This window comes from Mastigoproctus giganteus, chromosome 13 (genome assembly GCF_048544385.1).
Source record: "Mastigoproctus giganteus isolate SK-2022 chromosome 13, ASM4854438v1, whole genome shotgun sequence".
NCBI classification, from domain to species: domain Eukaryota; kingdom Metazoa; phylum Arthropoda; class Arachnida; order Uropygi; family Thelyphonidae; genus Mastigoproctus; species Mastigoproctus giganteus.
This window is the reverse complement of record NC_143587.1, coordinates 18,093,268-18,100,863: the sequence shown is the minus strand read 5'-3', so window position 1 is coordinate 18,100,863 and position 7,596 is coordinate 18,093,268. Positions and strand designations below refer to the sequence as shown.

The window sequence follows — 7,596 nt, the reverse complement described above, 5'->3', positions numbered from 1 at the left end:
GAATATTTCTCTCAGTGAGCGAAAAATTATATTTTTTTTCATCAGGTCTGTTTCATACCCTATTTAATCAAATCTATAAATTCTTCATATTTCATGTCTAAAAATGAGAAGAAAGCTTTAAATCAATTTACATAGAAATGCAGTATCAAACTTTAGATTAATAAATTAAATCAATTAATGTCAATGTTATAAATGCCAATTTATTACCAGTATAACAATTATAATATTGCCAATGTTATCTTTCGAGATGGCGCTACTAGCGCAAGAAGATTTGGGCACCATTTTGAATGGTACATGACGGGTGGATCCGGGATGCTTAATATATAACATTAAAAACAGAAAAAAAATATAAAAACAAATATATCAGCTGAAACTGAGTCAGAAGGAAAGGGGGTAGACTCGGTTGCAAGTTCTTCCCATGTGGTAAATTTGCTGATTAGACCACAAAGGTTAGTTTAAAAGTAATGGCAATACCTAAGGCACCGGTGAGATTCGAACTCACGATCTCCTGTTTACTAGACAGGCGCTTTAACCAACTAAACCACGGCGCCTCGTGAACGACTATGTTTATAAATACCCTTATCAAGGCTAAAGTATATAATGTGCTCTCAAGACTTCGTTTATCAATTGTTTTTAAAGAATTATCTATTAAAAGAAATTCTTAGCGTTTTTGATTTGTTCTTGCAATCTTTGGAGCCACTTATGACGTCAGAGTGTTCTTTTATACATTTAAGAATGCAATTACGTTGCTGGTTTATTCACCTTATAATATTTCGAAGATAAGAGATGGAAAATTTTAATTAAGAATCATTTTTAAGGTCAGTATAAAGAATTTTCTTAATAGCTTCGAGATATCTTTTAATCTAGAAGAAACAGATTGATATCAATATTTAGCTGCTTGATTAATCGGGGAAAAACTTATCAGTGCTTTGCAGAAGCTTTTTAATAAGCATCGAAGATGGTTTCATCTTAGTATTTCTAATTAGTAACGCTAGAATGAAATAATCTAAGTGGGACCTGTCATGCTACCTTAGTTCAAATCGAGATGAAAGCCAGATATTGCACAATTTGCTAAAGATGTGAATGGATTTTAATTGAATAATCATGTCAAGATAAGAGAGGCCTAGATTAAGATAGATCTAAGACCTGGATATAGCATGCTGATAATCTGGTTTTGAAGAAATCAGAAATCTGGAAGCATATCCGAGAAGAATATCAAAATGAATCCTTCGGTCCCTGTGAACAGAGACTGTTGAACAAGTCAGTAATTAACTAACGGAAAGGGGTTCTTTTTTCTTTTAGAAGAAATATTGGAAGGTTTCTGAGCAGTCATTTTAAGACTCAAATTTATAAAGTGCTTGGCAGCAGTTTCTAAAAATGTATTGATTAATATATTTTTAGTGTTCAGATAAAATATGTAATAGGGTCCATATTTTGAGATCATTTGCATATGAGATAAACGGAATACCGAGGATAGCTAGTGGGAGAATAAAGGAATTAAAAAAAATAAATAAATCAGACAGTCATCTTGAGGTATTTCAGTAGAGATACGGGTATATCATCATAGAATATAAAATGCTTTTATTATAAACAGTGTTCGGTTTAGATAATTTGTAGACCTTAGCACATCATTTGAAATGCCCTTTTCTAGCCCTCGAGGTTTATACAGTGGATATAACCACCGTCCTTTCACAACCAATGGAAAAGGCCTGAATTCAAATCCTATCAATGACGAGATCATTTTTGAGATCATTTACATAGGAGATAAACTGAATACCACGGATAGCTAGTGGGAGAATAAGGGAATCAAAAAAATTCAAATAGGGTCTTCAAGTATTCCAGTGGAGATACAGGTTTTTTCTCCAGAAATTCGGATTTTTCGTCTGGAAAATAGCATAGCGACCTAAGGATACGTGCAGTTACAAACGCGATGTATTGAAGCCTCATAAGTTGGTTCCTTTGGCAATTATCATAAAGTTAACCTAATTAATTAGCCTTTTCTAATATTTACCATATTCACTTGCTCGCAGGGTATTTTAATGTGAATGGGATATGAAAGAATGTGGGATAATATTTCATTTACATACAATAAATGAAAGAGCAGATGACTGCAGTTAAAAGCTAACGATACCGGCCTTCGTTATAAGGCCTTATCTTTCTCAGCTGGAAACCCTTATGGGTAGCACATTTGGTAGAATCGCCGTCCTCCCCACAGTGGGTGGAAAAGAACTGCGTTCGAAGCCCATCGATGAAGAGAAGAATTTTTACGGTAACTACGGTGTTTTTCACAACGTGGCTGAGTTAGTGGGTCTCAAGCGAGGATTGCATGTTTTTTTTTCCCTCCCAGAAACTGTTTTTTCGTCCAGCAAACAGAAAATCGACCACGGAACACACGCAATTTACAGGCAGTATACACGGAGCAATATAGCCTTAGTCGCTGATGCTCCTAAAACCAAACAACTAAGTATGTTCTCAGCTGAAAAAGAAAAAAAAAAAAAAGCGGGCCCCTAGCTTTCAGTACTGTATTGAAACTATTCAGAACTCGTTTTCATATAAGCAATGTTGAGGAACTGAACCACGTTTAATATGAGTTTGCCTTTGACCTGAAAGCATAAAAAATGCAACATTTCACAGATTGGGCTATATATAAATATAAATAAATAAATAAATAAATAAAGGGGGGGGGGAATTAATGTATCTCTTGTTGTCAAAAAATGGCTTCCACTTGCATAGCATATAATGTTTCGGACGGTTGTTTTGTCATGCTTGGATTAGGCCAGACGAAAATTGGAGAAACGAAAAATAAGATTCCAGTTGCCAACTCTTGTGTGCTTGTACTCTTGTACACTTATTGGAGATGAAATGCCTGGGAGGTTTAAAAAAAAAAGCTATCATACAGCAGTTGTCATGCAGCGGCGAGAAAATGAAAACTGTTATTCTACAAAGTGCATATCATTGGCAAACAAGATCATTACTCTGTATGAAAACCCTCAGATGTTAGACTGCACATTTTTCTCTGATGAGGTCTGGTTTCATCTGACTGTTGTGCATGGAAAATTCCAATGTAACACGTGAAGCTTTCCTACACCCAGTGAAGATTGCAGTGTGCAGTGACCAGCCACAGTATGGTTGGATCTATCTTTCTCACAGAAAAAAATGTGAGAAGTAGATTGACGTAGTCTATGAATTACTGGCACATTTCACTGAGGAGGAGATTGTTAAAGTGGGGTTTCAGAAAGATAGCCATTGTTTTCGAACATAGCAGTATTTTCGAACATGGTTCTTTGATCGATTATGTTGTGATCGATGTGATGATTATTTTACATTTTTTTATTATTTTACATTATTTTACATTTTTTGTGAAATTAAGTAAGAGAATGAAAAGTTACTTGTAAATTTCGTGTTTCTAGCACTCTTTTGCTTGAAGTTGGTATTTTCATTGGTTCTCATTTAAAATTATCACCCTGTTCTTTCCTTACTGTGAGCGACTTGTCATTATGCTGAGTCATAACGAGTTCTGAAAGTGCTACTATCTATCAGTAATTTTTAAGTTATCGGAGCTGAAAACGAGAAGGAATTTGTTTTCAATAAAAAGGTGTTTTTTTTATTTAGGTGATCAGCTAAGCAAGACAATCGCGCTTCACTGATTTTATGGAACTAATTTGGTTTGCATTCATTGACCTCAGACAACAAATTAAGATATTTTTGGAACAATTTTACACAGTATGTTTTTTGTCGATAAGATAGCCCTACTCGAAGCATTGAGATTACGATAATTTCATAATGTTATTATTATTTTGTTACTGATAATTTTTTCAAGTAAAACTTCCTGAAAAGGAAGTAACTACGAAATTACTTCAAAGGTATGTTCATGCAGCATTCAGCAATAGAAGACCGTGTATGTATGGGGTGACCATGGTTCGGTGGTTCGAGTGTAGATCGGAAGGATGACAAATGTGGATTTTTGAACTGGCGATTCCTGTTAAAGAGCATTTTCTCTATCCTGAGAGAGAGATTTATTCAAATTTCGCGGGGTCATTCCTAAAAATTCCTGATAGATAGTAGTACTTTCAGAACTCGTTATGACTCAGCATAATGACAAGTCGCTCACAGTAAGGAAAGAACAGGGTGATAATTTTAAATGAGAACCAATGAAAATACCAACTTCAAGCAAAAGAGTGCTAGAATTTCCTAAAAAAATAAATAAACAAAATTTGTAAAAATAAACTGTATTTGGCTTTAGCTTTCTACTTTAGTTTTTTTTTAGTTTTACTAAAGAGTTTACTCAACTTGTTCATTTTCTACTAGCATATCAGATAATGATTTCAGATCCAGCTTGATGATTTCTTCAATGTAGGCCCTCGCGTGGCCAGTGAAATTATTCTTATAATGTTAAAATCCTTTATTCCTGATTCCACTGTTAATTCTTAAATGGATTATTATTTTGTTTAAAACTTTTACTCCTTTATGGGATTCCCCCCCCCCCCCGTGACGGGTACTGGTACCAAGTACACCTAGGTGGTTGGTGGTGTCTTACTTTCCTACAGGTGTTCACAATCGCAGCTTTCTGGCGTTCCACGTTAGTGTTCTCTGGAAGGCTTATTGCTCCTAGGTTCTTATGGAGCTACGTACTTTGGCACCATGCCAGTGGTTGACACGGTGATCGGGATGATCCTTACTTGTTGTGTATGCCACAGTTCTTTGACTTCGTGTCTTAGGTCTGTGTACTTCCTGATCTTTTCCTCGTAGTTTTTCTGGAAGTTGCTGGTGTTGGCCACCGCTATGTCGATCAGGTAGGTACCCATTTCCTTCGATGAGGGTTATGTCTGGTCTGTTGTGCGGGATGGTTTTTTCCGTTATTATAATAAATAAATTTTCTGTTTATACTCCGGGACGACCAAACGGTCAGAGGAGTTTACAAGATACACAGAATACAAGAAACAGCACCGTATTCAGCAGTCACGGGCTTGAACCCCGGTCACTCAAAGCACGTGTACTCATGTACCCGCGCGCCTGACCACTAGGCTACGGCGGCCTCTTATGACACTGTCCCAATATAGTTTGTGAGTAGAGGTCTCTACTACGCCTCGAGGTTTGTGCTTTTAATATGGTACACTTTCTTTGATCAAATGGTATATTTCGCTAGCTTCTGATGTGTTATTCTGGCGACCTAGTCATGTCTGTGAGTGTAGCCCGTCTGGGCAATCACCCTGCAACTTGCACAGTTATGTGCTGGATTGTTTCTGGGGACAGGTGGCATCGTCGACATGTGTCACCTGTTACTCCGGGATTCTCCGGGAACTACAGGATGTATTCTTGTAGTTCCTCGTGCTGATTACCTGGTCTTGTATAGCGAGCATGAATCCTTCGGTTTCGGGGAAGAGCTTCCATGCGTTGAAAGCCTTCCTATCTATGTAGTCTTGATGGAGGTCATTGTAGTGTCTGCCATGAAGTGGTTGCTTCACCCATTTTTATCTTTATTTCTAATGTCTGTGTGAGTGGAGTCTCTTTGTAAAGTTCAATGTTGTGCGCCGTTTGTCTATCTTTTGTATGGCTTGATAGAGTGGTGCTATGTTTTCCTGGAAGTAATCCCACAGGTTCTTAATCACCTTCTTTTCCTGTTCAGTGAGGTCATTCAATCCCCTCCCGTCTTTCTGGGCTATGGCTGGTCTCTCGATGGCCGATTTCAGGTGGTGTTGGCGGCTTTTCGTCATCATTATCCTGGTCGATCTCATAATCTCCTCTAGCTCGGTGTTGGTCCAATCTGAGATCCCGAAAGAGTACATTAGTACGACAGCATAGATGTTTATGGCTGTGACCACGTTCCCAGCATTCAGTTTTGATCTTAGCAGGCTTCTCAGTCTCTAGTGGTTTTCTCAAACAGGCGGGCCTTGATCTCCTTGCATTCTAACTGGTGCACGTGCCAGCATCATTCCCAGATATTTGTATATATCTCTGGTATGGCTTCAATCACTTCACCGTTCTTCAGCTGGTAGTTTCGACCGACTTGATGTCCTTGATGTAGTCCGTGGGTCTTGCATTTGTCTAGGCTAAATTGCATCCTGATGTCAGTGTTGAACACTTCGGTGATCCGGAGTAGCTGTTGGAGTTGATTCTCGGTTGCGTCTTAGGTTATGATGTCATCCATGTACATCAATCCGTGTACATCCATCTTCCTTCATTCTTTTAGGGTATATCGGTACTTGCTTTTGTTGAGCATGCTGGACAATGGGTTGAGTGCTAGAAAGAACCATTGTCAGCTTAGGGCATCTGTCTCCCTGGAAGATTCCTCTCCTGGGGATCCGCCATGGTCGTGTTGTTCTCAACCTTGGTGGTGGTCCTCCACTTCGACATGGTTGCTTCTAGGAAGTGTTTCATTGTTGGGTTGATTTTGTAGATCTTCAGTGTCTAGCAGCCAGTTATGGGACACGAAGTCGAAGGCCTTGCGGCAGTCAATGTAGGCTACGTGCGGTGTTTCTTGTAGGCTTGCTCCGTAACTGCAGCATCAATGGTCATATGCTTCTTGCATCTTTTCTGTTGCTCAGCCGGGAAGTTCTAGCTCTCCAATTGGTCTACTATCTTCTTAGTTACTCAGCTGGTCAGGATGACGCGATTGGTGTGTACTTCACCGTCTGTACTTTGTCCTTAACCTCCAGGTCAGTGATTCCTTGAGTCAGAGACCCTGAGACTGTGTCAGAATTTCTTATTGTGTGGATGAACTGCTCCGCTATGTGCACGTTTGTGCAGCTGAACTTCTAGTACCTGTGGTTGTGGATATTATCTGTTCCTGGGGTTCGCCATTTGTAGGACTTCCTAACCGACTGTTGCACTTCTTCCAACCGAATTTCTTATTCTGTCATCTCTTGTACGTCCTTGGTTTTCTTCCATTCTAGTATTATCCAGGGGGATCGGCCGTTACGGCTGCGCTACAGGTTGCCCCAGAACTCCCCGAGTGCTTTCTGGTTTGGATGGGGGTTCGCTGCTTTCCGTCTGTATCCATCAAATATCCTGTTGTCTCTTTTCCTCTGGGCACTCTCCCTTTAATCGTGAAATCTCTTGCTGTGTGCCAGGAGTTTCCTGCTTGAGGGTATGAAGGTATTCTTCGATCCTCTGATTATATGTCTCGTGGGTGCTATGGATATTGTCTTTCTTGAGGATGGTTTTCACTTTCCTAATCAGCTTCTTAGTTCTGTTATCTCTTTGGTACCGGGTCAGTTGGTCTATCTTCACTCTTATATCTTCTGTCTTTTGCTGTATCCTTCTTTCCCAGGCTGATGATTCCTTGTCTTTGCATTTTGTATTCTGTTGGTCTCTGATTTCTCTTCCATTCATCCTTATTATTATTAAAATCAGTTTATTAAACTATTAAATAAGGTCTCTACCCCTTAAATTTAGGTAGCCTAAGCTTTAATGGTCCGTGTAGCATGGGCCAGCACTCTTCAGTATCTAGGTTTCTTGGGCTTTTTCACTGGGTAGTAGATCTCATAGCTCAATAAACACGAAGATTTCCTGCAGTTTTTCCGAACTACGAGTATATACTTTTGATTCGCAGAACTTGTCCAGGTAAATATCTGGTCTGTTGATAACCTGTATTGT

At 39.0% G+C, this 7,596-nt stretch overlaps 1 non-coding gene across 1 annotated transcript; it reads right to left on the bottom strand.

The window, feature by feature from the left end:
- Positions 1-477: 477 nt before the first annotated feature.
- On the bottom strand, positions 478-551 carry TRNAT-AGU (transfer RNA threonine (anticodon AGU)). The gene has a single exon. It is a non-coding gene; the product is annotated as a tRNA-Thr (tRNA).
- Positions 552-7,596: the final 7,045 nt, after the last annotated feature.